This window comes from Anopheles coluzzii, chromosome 2 (genome assembly GCF_943734685.1).
Source record: "Anopheles coluzzii chromosome 2, AcolN3, whole genome shotgun sequence".
In the NCBI taxonomy this organism is placed as follows: Eukaryota; Metazoa; Arthropoda; class Insecta; order Diptera; family Culicidae; genus Anopheles; species Anopheles coluzzii.
Window position 1 is genome coordinate 25,788,410 of NC_064670.1, and position 21,121 is coordinate 25,809,530.

Consider the following 21,121-nt stretch of genomic DNA (forward strand, 5'->3'; position numbering starts at 1 on the left):
CTACCAATAAGCATAACAATTGCCATTGTGCTCAAAGTTCTTCTTCGGTACCGTGGCACGATCCATTCCATTGCCCAAAACTGCCCATTTTCCAATAGATCATTGCCTGGAGCCAACGGTCGAAAGCCATCACCGAGGAAAATAAAAAGGATTCATTCGAAGCCAGTGCAGTGAAGACCTAGCGAAGGAAGCCGGGCCCGGTCAAAAATGCCGGCAAAAAAGGAAAACATCGTTAGCGGGTGCAAAATGTTGCTGTCGGCTTCAGCAGTCGTCAAAACCCAGCAGGAAAGTTGTCGTTGGCCATGGAGGAGGAGAAGGAGGAGGATGGCGGCGGCAGTGGTGGCGGTCATGACGGCGACGTAAGCAGCCTTCGACAGCTGGGACGCACCACCGAACACCAGAAAAGGCCGCAAACCCACACAAACAAGCGCACACACGCACGCATGCATGCACACATGTATGCGCACGGAGAGTCTCTACACAAAGGAAGCTCTCGCGGACGCGTGTCGGTGTAGTAGTGCCGGCGGTCGTGGAAGGTTCTTTTTGCTGTTGTTGTTGTTGGTGTTGCGATGTTGCGAAAGGTTCAGGATGGAAATGGCGCCGGGGCGAAGCTTGGCGGTGTGTAGTTGTGTGTGGGTAGCAAGAATTCGATTTCCACAGGGGATGGAGCAGGAAGGGCACAAGCAAGCGATAGAGGGTTGGAAAGGGGTGCCCGGAGGCACGTATCAGGTTTTTTTTTTGCTAAAGCTAGCCGTACTGAGAGCGAGAAAGGGCTAGAAAGAGCGAAAAAGGGCCGAATGATTCTCTCCCGCTTTTGCACCCTCTCGCTCATTCTATCGCACTCTCTCTCTCTCTCTCTCTCTCTGTACAACAAGGGTGAGCTGGTGTGTGTGTGCGCGCGGTGAAGCAACAACCGGTCGACGGTACAGTGTGTGTGTGTGTGTGTGTGTGTGTGTGTGTGTGTGTGTGCATGTGTTTGTGAGTGTGTGTGCGTGTGTTGCTGGGATTTTCCTGCGTTGCTGGTACTGCTGCTGTTGCTGAGCACGGAGCGAAAAGTGGAATCGCAGTTCGCCGCGGCCCTTTGCAACGGTGTGCGTACAATCGTGCGCCCCTTTCAGTCTCTGCCGTGGGCACACTAGCATGCGAGCGAGTGAGCGAGAGCCAGCAAGCGTGAGCAAATTTTGCGCGAGAGCGCATCATATGGCGAAGGGGCGCCGCGTACCGGAGCGAGAGAGTGAGAGACTGCACACGCACGGTCAGCACAGAATCGGGCACACACGGGTATTACTCGGAAAACAGCTTTGGCGTAGTGTTGACGCGCTCACGGTTAATGCGCCCGCTGCCCTACGAGAACAACGCGTCTACCGCGGGTGAGTGTGTTTTGCGCTGCTGCAAATCGGAACGGCTGTAGGTGCGCGCTTCTCCCCCATCATCATCACGCACTACGAGGGGGGGTCTACTGTTTGACGACGGAAGCAACAATTCTCTTGCGTGTCCTCCCCCCGGCCTCCCTCTCGATCCCTCACGCACGTATCTAGTGGCGCGCTCGGCTCGGCAAAACAACACAACCGCGCACGGACCTCCCCGGATTGTCAAACCACGGTTGCGATGGCACGGTCGTCAAAGTGCCGGTCAAAGTGCCTATTATGTGTGCAGTGTGTATGTGTGTTGGTTCTCGGAAGCCCGTCCGGATATGGTGGTGTAAAAACCGGTCACGGCCGTCTTCGAAAAGCCCAAAACACACTCCGCACGAAGTGAGGCATCGTGCGTGCGCTTGTGAATCGGTCGTGTGTGGTGGGGGGGGGGGGGGGGGGGGGTGGAGGGGCGCGAAGGGTGAAATTCACTTATTTATAGAGGGGTGGGGGGTGGAAGCAGGAGTTGCTTTGGAATTGTTTTTGCTGTTTTTCGTTGCGCATCTCCATATAGGACCGGGCATGCTTTGATGATTGTGTGGGCGATTAAAAAAAAGGCTTGCTACGATCACTACGTCACAGTGTTTGTTGGTTGCTTCTACTCTTAGCTGAAGGGGGTGCAGGGGGAAGGTTTTTGGCGAAAGTAAGCCAAGCGCAAACCCCATCACTGCGAATCGGTGCAATCGTGCGTGAAGGAAGCGAAGTGAAATGGTGCTGCAGTTTTCATCATATTCGTGCCTAGGAAGGAAAAAGGGGAAAAACTTCAACATCGCCGCCTCCCCACGGCTGTGTGTCGTGCTGCTGTTGCCCTTCTGTGTGTGCTCCAAGTCGTCCAAAGGGCAACCAAAACACTACTACCACACGGCGAACGCTGCTCGCTTGCCCTACACCGGCTTCGGAAAAGTCGCGACTTTTCCACCGACTCCGGTGTGCGCCTGGGGAAATTTCCGCTGTGCGATTTTGTTGTTGTTGTTGCTGCTCGTTTTCCCCCGCGATCGGCAGTCGGGTTCGGCTTTTCCGCAAAAGGGCGAGCGTGTGTTTGTATGCGTGTGCGTGTTTGTCGGTCATCGTTGCGCCGTGTGTGTGTGTGTGTGTGTTACGCCATCGTGTTTTCGCTCCGTGTTTTCGCCCCGTCACCGCGCACTGGGGTCGGCGGGTTCCGTTTCCGTTCGATTGACAGCTTTTTCGCCCCGGTCGGTCGGTCGGTCGGTCGTCGTGTTGTGTTGTGTTTTCGTATCCTCGGCTGTTTTGTGTGTTGTTCCGCCGTCTCTTTCTTGCGCAGGCGGGTTTTGGTGCGCCGCGCTTGAATGCACGGTCACGTTTTGGTAGTAGACGTGTTACGGTTTTTGTTAGTGAATGCTGCTCGCTAGGAGGGAGTGAGATAGGGAGAGAAAGTGGTTTCGTTTTTTTTTCTTAGTCACGTTAAATATGCTCAAAAGTTTTAAAATGTTTTAGGTAAAAAATTATCATTAAAAACATACTTATTACGGTGCTAAAAGTTTTGTTTTAAAGCTTACGATAGTAATTTCTAACGCTCTTCTAGCTGTGCGATACGAAAGAGAAAGTGCGAGAAGAAGCGCAAGAAAGGGGAAAGAGCGAACCCCTGTGCAGCACTATATACAAGCGAGCGACGCTTGTACATAGGCACTGGCGCACAAGGTTGTGTGGAATTTACATTGTGCCGGGTCAAGAAGTGTGTTGTGCAGTGCAGCCCAAGCAACGTGGAATTAGCGATGGGGGTGGTAGGGGAAGAGGGTGGGAAGCGCATATATCCAGCCCCTCAACATTGTCCTCACCCCACCGGTCGGGTTGTGTTGTACATAAAACATCAATTTGGTTTCGTTTTCATTCGCAGGATTTTTCAAACAGCACTAAAGTCATCGAAGGAATGTAAATACATACAGTACAACAAATAAACAAACAAACCAAACGTGTGAAAGTGTTACCATACATTATCCAGCTAGTGGGTGGTATGTGTAGGTGGAGTGTTCAAAAACGTATCAATTTAAAGGAGAGATGTGTTTTTTTTCATTGTGCAAGTGTGAATAATTGACAAGTGAATAATAAAAAAAAAAACAAAAGTTCTTTTTTTTGAAAAATAATTGGATTATGTAACTGTGCAAATGGTGCAAAGATTAAACAGTTTGGAGCTTTCCAGTAATTGCTCCCCGAAGCTTTCCAAAGTGTAGTAGTTCATCTCAACCTGCTATGCCTACCCTAACACAGGCAACAGCAGTGGAAAAGGATTACGCAGGACACAGGACTTGACGGGATACGGTAGCTTTCAAATCACGGCCATCGTATAGGTAAGTTTATTGATGACCGGAACAATGTTGATGAAATTGTTATATTCTTCTTTCTATTTTTTGTTAACTATTTCAAAAATATTTTATGCGAAATGTTAACTCCACCTATTATTATTACTGTTTTATATTTATACCCCACTTCATCTGGTTTAATTTATATGCAATTTTTTTTTATATTGTCTTAAGTTTATATATCCCATGTTATGCAATTATCCATTTGCATGTATTATTTTTTTTAATTTCCCGTCATGATCCATGTACAACATGTAATGAACTATTGGTGTGCTCTCTGAAGCAGCGCACCCAAGACTCTGATTCCGACTCCGGCAAAATCTGAACCACTAGCTACGTCCTGACACGAAGTCGTTCGCAGTCTTTCGGAGTCAGCTGGAGTCGTAGTCGGCTGCAGGCATTTAATTTCGTGGTGTTTTTTCTCTTTTGCTTTGCGCGTGCACTACCTCAACAGAATCAGGCCGATTCCGGACGACTCTGAACGACTCCGAACGAATCCGACTCCGGACGACTCCGCAAGATTTCGACTCCGGGCGACTCTGGGCGACTCCGTACTACTCTGGACGACTCCAAACGACGCTGAATGACTCTGGATGACTCCGGACGACTCCGAAAGACTCCGACACCGGACGACTCCGGCTGACTCCGGCTGACTCTTGGTGACTCTGGATGACTTTGGATAACTCCGGGCGACTCCGGGATGACTACGACTCCGGTCGACTGAGACACTAGCCAACTCCGAACGAATCCGACTCCGGACGACTCGGAACGATTCCGTCTCCGGACGACTCCGGGCGACTCCGCACTACTCTGGACGACTCGGAACGACTCCGACTTTGAACGACTCCCGACGACTCTCGATGACTCCGGACGACTCTCCATGACTCCGGACGATTCTGAATGACTCTGGATGACTCCGAACGACTCCACACGATTTTAACTCCGGGCGACTCCTGATGACTCCGGACGACTCCGGATGACTCTGGGCGACTCCGCACGACGTTGACTCCGGGCGACTCCTGATGACTCCGGCTAACTCCGGCTGACTCAGGATGACTCCGGGCGTTTCTGGACGGCTCCAGACGATTTCAAACTGCTCCGCATAAGAGGACCTACCTTCTCGAGTCAGTTCTGGATATTTGCCCAACATTACCCATTACTATGATGAACATATCCTTTAAAGTTAAACATAATTTACATCGTCCTGTTTGCAGTAGTTCAAACTATTTTTAGTATGAAAATAATCCACCTAAATATCATACAGAGCTTCTAGATCAGATTAAAACAAAGAAGTACAAGTTATTTCATCAAATCTAAAGCCAAAAAAGAAGAAGAAGAAGACCAAATGCAGCATGTAAGACCAAGGACAGTGTAATAGTAAATGGCTCAAACACATACCAGTCTTAGCTACAATTCCCAAAACGTCAAACGGGATTTTGATGCCATCGACTACCAAATTAGTCATAATATTCGCCATATCAGATAAGTTTAAGACAGACTTAAACTGACAAAGATTGCTCCATGAAAGAATAATGCGATTTTTACACCATTTTTATGCAATATTCCAATGAAATTCTAAAATAAACCAATTACATGCACTGAAGGTAACTAAGCCACGCAATTCACACGTCCTCGCTGTGTTAGCAACTAATCATCTTGGCTATCATTCTAAACAGAAGTAGTTGCACAGCTTACATACTATCTGTTATTTACCTGCGATCATTCTTTTGGTGTGCTGCCAACAACACACTGACACAGCTCCTGATAGCTGCCCGAAGTGTGCCGGCAGCTCTAATGTCTGTGCTTTCTCAATCACCCATATAGTCCATAAAGCCTCCCCCTGTGTGAGTAGATACTTAGAAGAAAGAAAGAAAGAAAAAAAGCGGTAGCTATCACCCCTTGCAGCGTGTTTAGTGTTTCAGTTGCTTATTTATTTGCCCCCTTGCGTATGTGGTTGCCCCGGGCTGCCCCGTTACACTCACTGCTCACTGTTGTGGGACGGGCGAGTCTCGTCGCCCCTCCAACAGCCTGCCAGTACATAAGCTGTGTGAGGGTCTCACTTTTTTTTGTTTTACTCGTTCTGCTTTGCCTTGTTAAACCGTTTCTGTGGCACATTCCAAGGCTAGTAGTACGGGTGTTGGTAGAGTTGGTTTCGATACTTAACGTTGGGTAGGTTTTTAAACACGTACAAATACTACACACACACACACAGTCGTTTTGGTAGTGCTTTTGCCGTGTGCTTTGGTTGACGATGCTGAAGATAATGAGGGACGGCGACGATGACGGCAGCAAAAGAGCCGGTGGAAGCTTTCAATGAGACAAAACTTTCGGCATGTTGAAGGAAGGATGGAGTCGTGGTTGAGCTTTCGATCTGTTTGCCTCGTTAATTGCAGGCAATTTCTGACATCCCAAAGAGGCTCCGTTTTTTTTTTTTTGATAAATTAATTGTACTGCTCTTTTAATCCTTAATGATTCTTCCGTTTTCCTCTTGTAAAAAGCGTCTGAGCTTCAAATGGTCGCTCCCACTATTGGCGTAAGTAATCAGATTTGCTGTGCGACTATGTTTACCACCAATTAGCAAAGTAAATAAAGCCCCTTTCCTCTCCCCGGGGGCGCTCATCTGCCGACGAAGCCGAAGTCAAAGCAGAGCGAGTCCAATGGCAGTATGTTGCCCAGCGGTGGAGCCGGTTGTATTGCAGCAAAGAACAGCAGCGAACATGGGGAAGGAAAAATCTGCCCTCCCACCGTCAGTTAATTTGTTCATTTTTGAGGCAAATGTGAAGCACTCGGACCGAAAATCAATACCTTGAACCGACTCAAAACTAAAACAGGGCGGAAAAATACATACAGCATTGAAGAAAAAGCACTGTCTCTGCGTGTGTACCAAGTGCTGCTCTACACATACGCAAAATTTTGCTCCATGTCAACCGTGGGAAGGCGGTGGGAGTTTAAGGGGGACCTCCACAGGAACATGTTTGGGAGGAAAACATTTCAAACCAAACCCGCTCGGTCGCTGTTTTTTCCCCTCCGACTGCTCGGCCGCCTGGCGAAATGGCATATATCAGACAAACATAATTAAAATGTTGCTTTTGGTAAATGGTGTAAATGGTGGGTCGTAAAAAAGTGAGCATAAGTTTATTACGACCTTCCCCCTTCTCGCGCTCGTCGGGGGTTTTTATTATTTTGTAACTTTTTGCAGTGCAGTCACAGGTAATGGCAGGGGAAAAGAGAACTTACTTACTACTTAAAAAAAATAACATAATTGTCTGTAGAAAAAATGACGAAAAATGTATTCATCATCGTTTTGTGTAGCGATTATAATGCTCCATACGCCCGGTCCTTTGTGTCATTATGTATTTGAACGGTTTTTTTTTTGCAAAGAAATATCACTCGAAATGGAGCTTTTGCCTATAGTTAGGCTGTGTCTATCGAGTATTCGGCGAAAATAAGCAGATAAGCAATATAAGGCTTAGTTTATATAGTAAATCTCAACATAATTGTGTGAGTAGTACTCTATAGAAATTCATGTCTTATAGCAAGAAACGAAAAAATCGATTTGGCATTTAATATAGCATTAAACACTCTAACCTCTTCACTAATGACCACGACATTACTGTGAAGTAAAAACGTAAAATTACCTTTGAACTATTGTTTAGACATAAAGTGATTTACCTATGGCATTATTAATTGTTCAAAATAAGATCATTTCGCTTGAACTGCGTTATCATTCGAAATTGTTTACATACACTAAATCCGGCAGAATATGCATTAATACGGCAAATTTGAATGCTGTTTAGAATACAACTACTCACTAGCACTGAGACCCGCAAAATATGTACCTTAAGAACACAACTCATGAAAACGGACCCCGAAATCAAGTGGGCTACATAGATAGACTACAGGTTCTTAGCTCTGATTTTGGCAGCCATGATGGATGGAGATTTATTTGAAGATTGGCAGATAGGGAGTTATGGTTGCTAAGGACTTTGTATGAGTTAATAAGTGTCTTTGAACCAAGGATGTTGTAAGAGACCAGGTGGTGCAATACAGAGTAATTTGACAAACCGCCTATTGACGTGCGGGTTCTCGACCCAGCAAGAGCCGATATGTCAACGTCCCATACATGTTTAAAATCCGTATGAAATATTTTTTGTATTTTGGACATATTTAACGAAACAGACGGTTAATTCGGATGAGAAAAATCTTTTTATAATGATTATCTCATTTAAGTTAAATGAAAGGTGATCGTACTTTCGATGAATGCGTATTAAAACCTTGGGAAAAATGACACGCGGGCTCTCCAATGCCTAGCTGTCAGAAGGGCTATTCCACTACCTGGTCTCTTACAACATCCTTGCTTTGAACTCCCTAAATGTCAAATAAAGATTTGTCAAAATACACTGGACTCGGTGCGACCTGTAGTAATTTAATGACCTTGGCCCAAATCCGATCTGGAGCATCATGCCTGACTTGTTAGGATAATTTTGCCATTTTTAATTAGTAAATCTTATTTAGTAGCTTGCAAATTAAGTCTGATATTTAGCCGAGAATTTACATAAAAAGCACAAAATTGTACAATACCTAAACACGCAGTTGGGTCTCTAATGGAAATCTTCTCTCTTTCCTGTGGTGTGAATCATTTCAACTCTCCTTTTGGGATGAGGATGCAGTAGTCTTCACGACTAATGCACCCTATTCTTAAGGAACGCAAAAGTACGAAATACCAGACAATACACTCGCGATCTTCCAACTGCCAAAGATGTTGAGCAAGAAAATGTTTTCCAACTGCTCCATCTTCCCCCACCACAGTTTTGCCCCATCGTGAACGTTCGCGGACGTCTTTGCTATTCGCACGGATTAAGCTGTAACCGATGATAGTACATAAATTTTAAATCATCGACACCTGTTGGAGATGGAGATGTGTGGTTCTCCAGTCTCTAGCTACATTTTGCTTGCAGCATCATGCCGCAAATGAGGCGAAGAATTTCCACGCATTTCCGCTGGCGCATGTGTACGGGCTTGATGGGGATGAGTTGATGGCGAGACACAGGAAGTTGCCGCTCACAGCCAGTCGGTTTGGGATCCGAATGGGAAAGCGCGTCTGTGCGGTGTGCGTCCAAATGAGAATTTAAACAACTTCACCCGCCGCCGGATTACGGATGGGGTCGGGGACTGTTGTTTCGCGGAATGTGTTTCCATTCGGCAGAAGCGCAAGCAGCAGGATAATTCACTTTCAATTACCACGCTGTCAATTGAATGAAGTTGAAAGTATCTCAACGAAGGGATTCATGAACACTGATTTAAGCATGCAATGAATCCGCTTTTTCAATAGAATTTTTAAAAGATGTTTGTATGTTTTTTTCGTCTTCGAGCTGTACCTTTTTATGGTAAAAGCTTGCTTCCATGTAACAATCCAAAAACAACCATGAACAGGTAATGCATCATCACGCACACGAACAGCCAGTCTCATCTGCCCTGTCTGAGCTTTCGTTCGTTATCATTTTAACAATTTAAGCACACCCAATATTTCATATTTCACACCAATCATTAATCATACCAATCACCGGAAAACGCCTCCCCCGTCCAACCCCTGTTCTGCACCTGTTCGATGGGTTCGTGCGAACGAAAAAAGAAGCTCCCAGGGGCTCCCCAAAACTCGCTGGGTGTCATGATTTCCCTCCATCATCCATCCGGGGAACGTGCCGTTCGTGCCGCGTGCCCCGGAGGACCGTGATGCAATCACTTCACAGATGCTCAACAAGCTTCCTTTTTTGTGTTGTTGGTGTGTTTGTGGGGATGAAAAGCGCAATGAGCGGAAAGAAAGCGGTGTTGTTTGCAGATCCTTTCTGGTGAGCTTTTCCACCTGCTTTTTCCAGCGCGCACAGTCAGCGTCAATCAGTTCAAAGATGATTAATGCTTTAGTGCTGGGATGGGATGAGGCGCATTGGTAGGAAAGAACAGGAAGAATCCCCGCAAGGCAATCTCGAGTCATCGGCACGTACAAAGACCGAACAAAACAGAACAGAGCTTATGCTGACGGTATTACAAGAGCGAACAATTTGGGATAAAACAAAAGATGTCGTCTCCTGCTCGTAGAATGGTAGGGTTGGTTGGAACTTTGAATTGGACTGGAAAGGATTATTTCGTTTTTTAATTTTAAAAATACATCACTACACCGTTGATTGATACCGACATTTTGCAGTAATGGTTTGGTGTACAACAAACTGGCGAAAGGGAATGATTTTCCAGTTTCTCCACTTGTCTCCACTTTCCTTCTATCGAGCCATTAGTTTCTCGATAAAACAAAAGATCTTGACACTCACCTCGCTACTACGCCCGCTGCTTTTTCCGAATTTCCGAATTGAAAGGGAAAGCGAGTGCGTTAAATAGGATTACTTTTTAGCCGGTACCAATGGTTTCCCGGATCAGCGGGAAGAAGTCAGATTTGGTGGAAAATGTAACCCAAAAAAACCCGCCTTGGTAAAATCTGCCCAGACGGCTCTATGTATCGGAGGATCGAACGAAACGTGCCCACTCTCTCTCTCTCTCGAGATGCCCTTGTGGCAGGACTACATTTTTCGCCGACACGTCGACGTTACTTCTTTTGGTCCTCTCTGTGGAAGATCGCGGACCCCGGTGGAACGGCAGGAAATTGTTTGCCCAGCTTAGCTTTGGCGTTACGCTGAAGGCACGTTCCTGAGCCGTGGCAAACTGCCGAAAGATCTTCGTCGTTGCTGCCTCCTTTGCCCGACCACTGTGTGCCATTTTGCAATTCAGGCGACCGAGAACGTCGTGCGGATGGAAGCGTTTTGTTTACTCTTTTAACTATGGCGATGGTATTCACTCCTTAATCTTCCGTGCCGTGCCGAGCTGGGCCAATCCTTTCTCCCTGGGTGAAGGTGAAATTTTACGCACCCATACATACTACACTACACTACACCTTATACCACCTGCGCTTCATTTTGGGTCGTTGTGTTCTCGCGCCCGTTTTGTGGTACGGCGGGAGCACAGTTTACGACGGTCGATGGTAGATTATGGTGCGCCTTTAATATCTGCAAACGTTGTCCGTGTTTTGGGGCGGAGGTAGTGGTTTGGAAGACATCTCTGGTAAATGGGGAAAATGGTTTATCGTCTTCGGGTGTATTTGGAAGCTTATCAATATCATTACGAAGGGCAATTGGGTTGAAAATATTTGGAAAAAATTGGGTTTCTACAAATAAACTCTTCTTTCAGCTTTTATCAAAGAATGAAACTTGTAACTAATCGAGTGAACTTAACAGGAAACAATCAACATTTTTCCTTGCTCGTAGAAATTCATCATGCCTCGTTATTTAATTTACAACGCAAAACAGGACACACCGCCTTCCCGTCAATAAAATCGGCGAAGCATTTGCATTTTCCTACCCATGACCTCCCCAACAAACATCACTTTGCGTTCCGTTCTGCAGCTTGATGATGGCGGTTCTGCTTTGCCTCTTTGACATCTTTGTCTTGAGCATAACTTTTCCTTGGGACCGTCAAAAAAGAACAAAAATAGAGCTTTACTGTGTGTGTGTGCTTCCCTAAATTGACCATGAATTACCTGTTTATTTTCCATCTTTATTAAAAAGTTTCCACCTCTCTCCCTTCGAGAGCCACAAGAATCGTCGACCGTTCTGCGAAGGTTTAGCTTCCCCAAAAACGGTCTTCTCCCTGGTAGCACACCCACACTAATGCTAATGGGTCCAGCTTCCGGTGTTTCTTTTTTGTGTCCTGGTTTTTTTTGCCTTCCCTTCACCAAAGGACGGAGCAAGCCACTCTCGCCGTTACCTGTTGAATTAACAAATTGAAAAATGTTATCAAATATTTGCCCAAAACTCCTCCACCACCATCGCGTCCTGCATCACTGTGGGCTAAATGTGTGTGTGTGTGTGTGTGTGTGTGTGTGTGTGTGGGGAGACGCACAATGATCGCACATTTAAAAACTCCACCACCGATGGTGGCGCACCATCCCCTCTCTTTCCACGGTATCCGTATCGAATTATGGGCTTATCGCGACCACGATTGGGCCGAAGCTGCTGCTGCCGTAAGTTACTTCGATTGAGTGTGAAAACGACGTTGACTCTTCCCGCAGGGGGAGAGAGAGAGAGAGAGGGCTGCGAATGTCTGCAAGAAGTCGAAAAAACTTTCCACTGGGGGTAGAACAATCAACTGCGGGTGTGTATGGGTGGGTGGATGGGACCCCGTCGATCGGATGAAAACCGATGGAAATCAATCAATTTAATGGCATTTCAAACATTTACGCCGCCGTGCTTCCTTTCCGAATGTGGTGTGGCGAAACGAAAGCAAAGCCTCCACATGTAATGGCGTCGTTTTGGGGGGGGTTTTGTTTTTCCTTTTCTTTTGCGACCGGACCAAGGAACACACCGGAAGACGAAAAGCCGCCACCTGACATAGGGGTGGGGAGGATGTGGTGAGATGCAGGAGCGGTTTGTTGGTTTTCCGGCTTTGGGCCGAGCTGTTTTCCTTTGCTCTCAATTTCTCGCCCTCTCTCTCTTTCTCTCGTGTAACGGTATCGTTTTCCTTGGCGGGATTGTGTTTTTTCCCTTCTGTATTGTCGAATTGAAAGCGATTGTTTTTTTTTTCTTCTTCACTTCGCTTCAACTTGTTCTTCCTTGGACCGCCGGGATGGGGGCCCCATTTTCCCCGGACCGGAAAAGTCAACGGAACGGAACAGATAAAGTATCCCACCGTTTGACTTATCTTCCTTCACACTGCGTCACTTCCTTGATCACTTTTCTTCTAGGAAGCAGAACGAGAGTTAGAGACAGCAAAAGGAGAAAAAAAACACTTCCTCCACACACTCCTCATCCCCCCCTCATCATTGCTGGTGCGGTTTGCACACGGCCGTTGTAAGAGATGTAAATTCCGTGAGAAGAATTTGCCATCTTCACTTCACGGTGTGGTGGATGGCGACAGGGAGGGTGCATAGCGAGTACCGATCGGTCATGCTATTCGTCTTATTACCCATTCCGCCCTATGTACACGAACCATGGCACCAACGCGGACACACACACACACAAAGGAATCGTTCTTCTTGCTCTACACCCATCGAGCGGCATTTATTCACGATCACGATGTTGTTGATTTTATTTATTTAACAATCTATTTCAATTTATTCGAATTTTCTTCCCGCATCTCGCCTTCTTCTACGCCCAAACAACGTGTCGAATGGTGTCGTTGAAAGGTTTACTTCCTCGATGATTTGAGTTTCGAGTAACACGGACACGGAGAAGAGAGAGAGAAACCGTGCGATTGTGTCATAAATTTGCACGGCTCCACCAGCCCAACAGCACCGCGCACTAATCGGAAACAAAAAAGCGTATGCTAAAGTATGCGTGAAAGATTTTCCTGCCGGAGGGCGGCGCGCGTTTTCTTCTGTACAGTGGGGGGGGACGGCATCATGCAGTCGCCAATGGATACGACGCGAAGGTGATGATGATAAGAGCAGATGGTTGCTTTTTTTTTCGCTTTGTTTTTGTTCAATACGGACAGAGTTAGGGGTTTTGTAGAGTTTTGCATGTTGTCGCATTTGAACATTATCTTTGAGTTGATTTCTGTTCAAGTTCATTACAGCGGAGGACGAAGCGATAGCGTTGCAAGCGAGATGTGCCCAAGGAAACGGAATCTTATGCTATGACCAATGGGTAGTAGAACTCCATTGGATCGTCGTGGTAGATGCGGTCTAGACTTGTATTGAATGATTCCAGTGTTTTTTTTTACATTTTTAGCGTAATTCTCAAATATATTGGAAGAATATTTACATCACGACTGAGAGATCTTTTTCTTCATCTTCTTTTTCTTATTTGACGCAACAACTGCCAACAGGCACATTGTCCATGTCCATGCACTATAACAGGTGGGCTGATCATTATTTGGCTTTCTTCATGACCTTCACAAAAATCCAAAAATCCACAAAATAACGAAAAACAATCGTAAAGTTAAAGTTGATCATCCAGTACGCTGGCATCCAAAAGAAGTCAAAGGAATATTTTGCTCAAATCGTTTGCGAATAATTAGATATGAGAAAGCTCTATACAAAAAGGGCTGCCGCGCGAGATCACATTTGACGAGCGGCTGTTGAGTAGTGATGGGAAAAATGAAGTCTTTGTCGGAATCGATTCCGGCTAGCTCCGCAGTTTTCTGGAATCGAGTCCGAATAGTAGGTCTGGAATCAGTTTCCGGAATCGATTCCGGAATCGTCTCCGAAATCGAAATCGACTCCGGAATTGATTCAGGAATCGGCTCCAGAATTGATTCCGGAATCGACTCCGGAATAGGAATCGGTTCCGGAATCGAAATCGGATTTCGAATCGGAATTGGCTCCTAAATTAGAATCAGCTTCCAAACGGAGTCAGTTTTGGCATCGTCATAAAAATTGGCGTTTGGGTCCAATCATACTACATATTGATAACCTCAAAAAATAAAAATTTACTTGTAAAAGATCTATTCTCATGGAGATTCCCAAACTGATTTCGCTTCTAAATTTCTTTTTTCAATTCAAGAACTAATTCACATTCCGGAGCTAATTCTAATTCTGAAGTCAATTATGTTTCCGTTATCGGAGCAAATTGCGATTCCCAGTTCAATTCCGATTCCGGAGCCGATTCTGATCTCGGAATCGATTCCGGAGCCGACTCGGGAATCGGCTCCGGAGTCAACTCCGGAATCGGCTCCGAAATCGACTTCAGAATCGAAATCGATTCCAGCATCGGAATCGGCTCCGGAATTGATTCCGAACACGGAATCGGAATCGGGTAGGTCTGATGTCGAGCTCCCATCACTACTGTTGAGCCAAAAATCAGTGAAAACAATGACCAAAATACACCGAAAAAAGCTTTCTATATCGTTAGCAATTTTACAGGCATTCCATAGAAGCTGCCAGTGTAGGAAATCTTGTTTATTACATGGCCTGTGTAATTCAAAATCGAACAGTTGATCTTAAAATATTAGGACTAAAGTAACGATAAATAGGAGAAGACCATTGAGAAGAAACCAGGAGAGGAAAGACAGAAAACACGATAATATCAACAAAATAACAACTAAAAAAACCAATTAATACTAAATACTAAAATACTACAAGAAGACAATGAGACGAATATGAAAAGGTGTTAGGATGGTTTTCGAAAGAAACTAGAGTTACAGGACAAAAAGTAGATTGTAATTGTTCCTGAAATGATATATTCTCATTATCACAAGATCTCGTTGATGGTAATGTTTAGCTCTTTCAAGAATTACAAACAGAACTTTTATTGATTCGAATAATGAAATCCTCATTTTATCACGTTTAATTAAAAAGAGGAAAATTAATTGAGTCAATTGTATTCTGCTCCCGTTCCCGTAAATTAACGATAAATTGCAAAACGATCATCATCCAAAATAACCCAACTGCCACACATTATTGAACGGAGATTATCAAATCGAAGGAGATGAAAATGGTTCTTACGATTCGCTCATAATTATGTGTGTAAAGTAGCAATTTCGGGGGAAAAGATCCCAAACGAACCTAGAAATAGGCTTTTTCTAATTGCCCTCTAGGACAGGTGCCCCCCCGGGTGCCACCTGGTGTGCCGCCTTTAGAGCATCCAAATTCTATTCCCAACCTCCTTCCCTTCGCTCTGTGTACTCCCAAAGCAAAACAGCCCCATTTCACGGAGCCGATCGTAAACCAGCACCGCACATATAATCACGAAACATTCCCAACCGCAACGGTTGTGTGCAAGCACACAAACTCCGTCTCCGTCCTTCTTCCCGTCAAAGGTCGAGGATGATAAAAGGGCGTAAAATACATTTTATCTCGACAGCATCATTTGACGCAACGCGCCAACGCAACCCTCCCCGAGAACGTCGGCGAAGGTGTCGTCTACATCTCAACTCGTCCCTTTAATCCTTTTCACCTCGGGAAGCAAGAAAAAGGAGGAAGGAGTATGTGTGTGTGTGTGTTTGGGATCGATCATTTCCACCGGGGGGAGGACTGCCGTTCAAGGTCGAGGGAGTAAGGGAAAGTTCAACATTTTCCGGTCCCAATCGACGACGACGACGTCGGCGACGGCGAGCATCATCATTCGCACCCCGGTACAATGTCCCAATCGCACGCTTTCATGGCCCGAAGCGAAAGTGAACCCTTTACACACAAACACACACACACATGGGGCATAGCACAGCATCACACAGTGTAGGTTGTTCAACTTCCCCGATAAAGCTTTTCCAGCGAAAGGATTCGATGCTGGCTGTGGTAGCAGCAGCAGTGTGTAGCGGCATCCATTTACGATACTACTCGGCGTGTAGCAATAGAACGCGCAGTGTGTGTCTTGGGCTGAGACGGGTTTGGGCGCAACATTCGCCATCATACGGTGGGTAATTTCATTGCTTCTTCCCCACCTAAGCCATCCCACCCATCATCCCTCGCTGCGAGATAATGAAAGCAAAGAGACAGAGAGTTTGAGGGTTTGCGCTATAGTGCTAAGTAAAATCGCATTACATTTACGCTGCTTGCTGTGCTGCTATTGCTACCTTCTCGAGCTCAGAAAAGCGAGTAGCGAACCGGTACCCCAATTCCGTCGTTAATGGTAATGACCCGATAAAGACTCCTTCTGCCCATTAATGGTGCGCTCCGGTTTGCGGGGCACCATACCGGAAAGCAGTTATGGTTTAGCGCTTGCCTCTATTGATTGAATTCTCGAGCACACCACCACTCCCCGGGTAGGAGGTAAAAGTGCTTAGCCGGAAAGTTGTTGGGAAACTCATCTTTCCGTTCCTGTTCCAATGGGGACGGGCAACAGTTCCAAAAGAAAGCAGCAGTACCTCTCCGACGACCAAACTAAATCCGACCAAAATGCTCACAAATGAGGGCTTTTTCGGTTGTTTGTTTTCCCGTACGACCAAACGCGGCGGTCCCGTGCTCAGAACAGGTCCCGAGCGGCCCGAGTGGGGTTGTGTGCACTTATTTATGAGCAATTGGATTGCTGCCATGCGCGCATGGAGGTGAGAGAATGCTCATCCCCAAAAATCTGCCGCCCTAGTTTGCTCTGGGGTAAAATAGGAATTTGTTGTCATCTAACCATCCGCCACCACCACCCGCCCTTGCCACAAGTCTGGGATTATAATTTAGAAATAGAATCCTTCCCTTTGACCCTCTCGGTTGGATGCAACAGAGCCAACCCCTAACAACCTTCCAAACGCTAGGGAAAACTATTGTCAAGGATATAACCGCTTGAAGAACACCGGGGGCAGAAGGCCATAACAGGTTGTCCGTTTTTCGTCCCGTTTGGCCAAAGGATTGTACACCGTGCGCGTTTCATAAATCATTACCACCACCCCACTGCTTTTGATCGGGCGCCGAGGAGAGGTATGTCCAACTGGGACGCTACAATAGAGTCTGTTCGCTTTGTACAAAACTCTTTAGCGTTGGAGTTGGGCGGGGAAAAAGGTGACTATTGTGTGGTTTCACTCTCCACCAAACCAGTCAAAAGCGCACAATCAAACTGCTCAGGATCGAGAGACGTAGATGGTGCTAGATGCCGCAAATTTGTTGCCTTCGACCAACTTCAACCAGTGTGTGTCGGATGATTTTTGGTCCTTCGAGCCGGATTTTTGGCGAACGACAGCTTACCCCTACTCCCCAGAAATGCGGTTGGTAATAATCATAAAACTAATTTCTCTCTACTTTTGGGTTTTTATTCTTCCTGCTGCTATTCCCGTGTGAAACTGAAGTGTGATCGGAACGGGGGAATGAATTTTCATCGAAAAATGGGGTTGTCTAGTAGCATTTGTTTTATGAATTACAACTTTTTTGAACTGCACCATCTGATACAACCGATAACTTTAACTGGGGAAAAAATCCCTATGAGTAGATGGTTCCAATGTACTCGAAATGTTTTTGGGAAGGCAAAGGTAAATTGAATTCTAGCAGTGGCAAACGTAGAATCCCAGAAAATGGTGGAGTATGATGCGTCATAAATAAACGATAACTTGTACTCTTCGTTCCTCGAAGATTGAATGCGATTTTCGTCTCTCTTTTTTACAATTGTTACAAATGAAATAGAAAAAAAACCCAGGAAAATGCTCGCAATACCATCACAATCCAGTAGCAAAATGTAAACATGCGTGTGTTTACTCCGTGCTTCCTTTTCAGGCGGATTCGAATTGAAAAAGTTATTTTCCAGTAGCGCGCTGCTTCGCGTTGTGATTCGAAAAAGAAACTTCCTTTGAAAAGGGGCGAAGCAATGGAGAAAGCTCACCGATAGCATCATAAATCATACCCCATTTTTGTTTCGGGCATTGGCGTATTTGCACACTTTGTATCATGTATGCTTGTATCGTTTCATGCGGATGCGCGTCGTGATGTTATCCTGATTTGGAGGAATCCTGAACAACATCATCCTTCCACATTTCTTCCGACAACCATTTTCTCCGGACAGCTTTGACGTACGCTTTTATGCCCGGCAGATGCCCTATGCTCGATGAATCGATCGACCGTCAAATGAAAGTCATTTCAAGTGGCATTGAAATGGCTGCTGAAAGGGAAAAAAGGGAGAACGTCAAACGGCGAGCGTCCATCGTTCCATCCTATGACGTTGATGAAAAGGGTTGAATTTTGATCATAATCAAAAGAGAGGAGGGTGGAGGAAACAACGACCAGCAAGGGATACGAGCACACACGGCACAGGAAGGGCGAGCAGGGCACAACACCACGGAACACAAAACACGATGCGAATCGGCCGGTGTCCCCGACCTTGACCCTCTCTAACAGCGCAGGGAAGAGGCTCCCCGGTGTGTATTTGTGGGTGCAGGTGTGTGTGTGTGTGCCGTCTGCGTCTGGTGGAAGGGATCCGTTTTCGCTCCTCGTGCCGCAATTTCCAAGCGTCGTCCTAGGTTAGGAACATTTCCCGGCAAACACGAGTGGCGCGCATGTCTATAGCAAACTGTAGCGGTAAAGGAGAGGAATTGTTGAGGGATGCATATATACCCTCCCGGCAAACGTAACATTGACGTAGAAGAGCGGCTTGCAGCATCCCTTCGCGTCTAGAGAGGCAAGACGGGTGACTACTTCCCCCTAACTCCGAATGAAAAACATGAAGCATAAGCCTGGAGCGGTCGTTTGAAGCGATACAACAGCATCATCACGCTTGGTTTGGGAAAAAAAGGGGTTTTGAAATTGTTCGAAGCAAGAAGTACTCATGCATGCTTATGAGGCAACCTTGGAAACTTAATCAAGTTCTCGCTCAACGTTCTTTCAAGTGTGTGTGTGTGGGCCTGTGTATGCGTGGTTATAATAAAGTGGAGTCGACCATTTCCGAGTGGGTTTGGACCAAAAACAGCAGCAGGGAGTTTAATTTTTAATTTCTCACTAGTACCTGCAAGGTGCATTTGTGGCCATAAAAAAGAGCAGCCAAAACACACTCAAACCAGATAATCACTTCCTGAAAAAAGGGAAACACTTCCATTACAATTATCTAATGACTGCAACTGGTGACTGGTGCTACTTACAAATTTGATAAAGCCAGGCACTACTACTATTCAATTTCACTAACATTCATCTTCTTCCGATGAGCATTTGATCCCGCAGGAATTGTCTACAATCATGCCGATCCAATTTATGCTCTGGCAGTGTTCTACGGACACACACACACACAAACACATACACAACCCCCTTAAAATGCCCAAGCGACAGGCGAAAAATGGTCTCCCACCGTAGCTGGCTGGCTGGCTGGCGCAAGTGCAATCACGAACGCTTTCATTTGGTGCAATTTATCTTCCCTCTTCTGTACGGTTCGGTGTTGCTGCCACAAATATGCCCTGCCAGGGGTTTGTGTCACATCTGGCGGATCTGTGGATGCTGATGCCACAAAATGGTGGAGAAACGTATGGCTTGTTGTGGAATCGATTCATTCTTTTCCACCTATTCTGTAGCGTGTACATACGGGTGCGATGATGCGAGACAGGAAGGAAATGATATAAAAAGCAAAGCTTCAGTGTGAAAAACACAAAGCCCCAAATTTTGTTGGGGAAAAACGTTTTAAACCGGAGGAACATCTGTGTCTTTGTCTCTTCTTCCGCAAGCTGCACGGGAAAAGTTGGTTCCAACAATGGGTTGGTGGGTACAGAACGAGGACATTTTGATCGAGAAAAAACCCAAGTGACATTTGCTCGAAATTGTTTTACCATATCTGCTCGATTAGTACTCGATACGGCTGAAATTGTGGATTTGTGTGTGATCAAGTGTGTTGAAAGCGCCAAGATTTGGTGTGATCGTAAATTAAACGTTCCTCTATCGATGGACGATGCCGTCGAGGTCATTTTTCATTCATAGCTATGGTTTTTGATGAAAAACAAAAGCTAATTTTGTGTGACGTTATTTTATAAAAAATGGATATTATTTAAGTATAAAATGGGAACATGGCCAACTAAAACGATAGGAAACATAATTTCAGAGCGAATCTAGAAGAAAACAACGAAAAAGCCGCACCACAGTTGATTTTAAAGGCCTTTTTCTAAATTCCCTTAAACTGGTGCAGTTTAAGGGAAGTTTAAGGCTCCAGTTTAAGGGAATTTGCTCGAATTCCCGATTATTCGTGCTCGAAAATGTCAATTGGGAAAGGACATCTATAAAACAGAGACATCACATTTGGTGTGTCCGTATCGCAAGGGCCATATCGTTATTGTAAATCGGACGACGGCAAACCATCCTTTTGCTGGTGCCGCCACACGTTATCTTAATTGATTCCATCTGCATTGTGGAACTTTCACTGGTAAAAAAAAATCCGTATTCCGACACCTCCCCAGCAACGATAAAGTTATCCTGGATTGATCCTTTTTCCCCCCTAATGGGAAGCAAAAACAAAACCGTGCGAAAACCCCAAGCGCAAATATGGACATTTGCGTCCTCGCACCGTCCACACCGTGCGTTAGGAAGAGTAAAGCTTTGGAGAGGGCAAACAAAGCATGCCCCCACCTACCCTCCCATGAGCTAAAATTACTCTAGACATGAAGGTTTTTATTTCCAAACAATCCTTTCGGGTTTGGGGCCAAAACAATATCAGCCAAGCTCCACTTTTCGCCTGCAGGATAACGTATAACGCGCTCCAAAAGTAGCTGGTACGCGTACCCGTTTCGTGCTTCCTGTGGTAGAGAGAAGAGGTAAAGGCAAGGAATGAGTGAATACATCCACGAACGTATTCGGAATTTTGAAGGGCTGTGTATGAAGGAAGCTGTGCGCGCTTGTGCGTTGTTGGTCAGTCTTTAAGGGCCGGACTGATGGGTAAAGCAAACTCGGGCTAAAGAAGCCATCTTTTGTGTTCGAAATAAAATGTTGAAAGGGAGGAGAGGTAGAGCTCTCTCTCTCTGTTGTTA

The 21,121-nt window shown here is 45.7% G+C and overlaps 1 protein-coding gene across 1 annotated transcript in view; it reads left to right on the top strand.

Annotated features, from left to right (window-relative positions):
• The first annotated feature begins 891 nt into the window (after positions 1-891).
• The window catches only part of LOC120951656 (pneumococcal serine-rich repeat protein), a 39,682-nt gene continuing 19,452 nt past the window's right edge, over positions 892-21,121 (top strand). The window contains exons 1-2 of the mRNA XM_040370463.2: positions 892-1,370; positions 3,268-3,718. The gene's annotated coding sequence lies outside the window, so the exon portion shown is untranslated. The remainder of the gene's footprint in view (positions 1,371-3,267; positions 3,719-21,121) is intronic.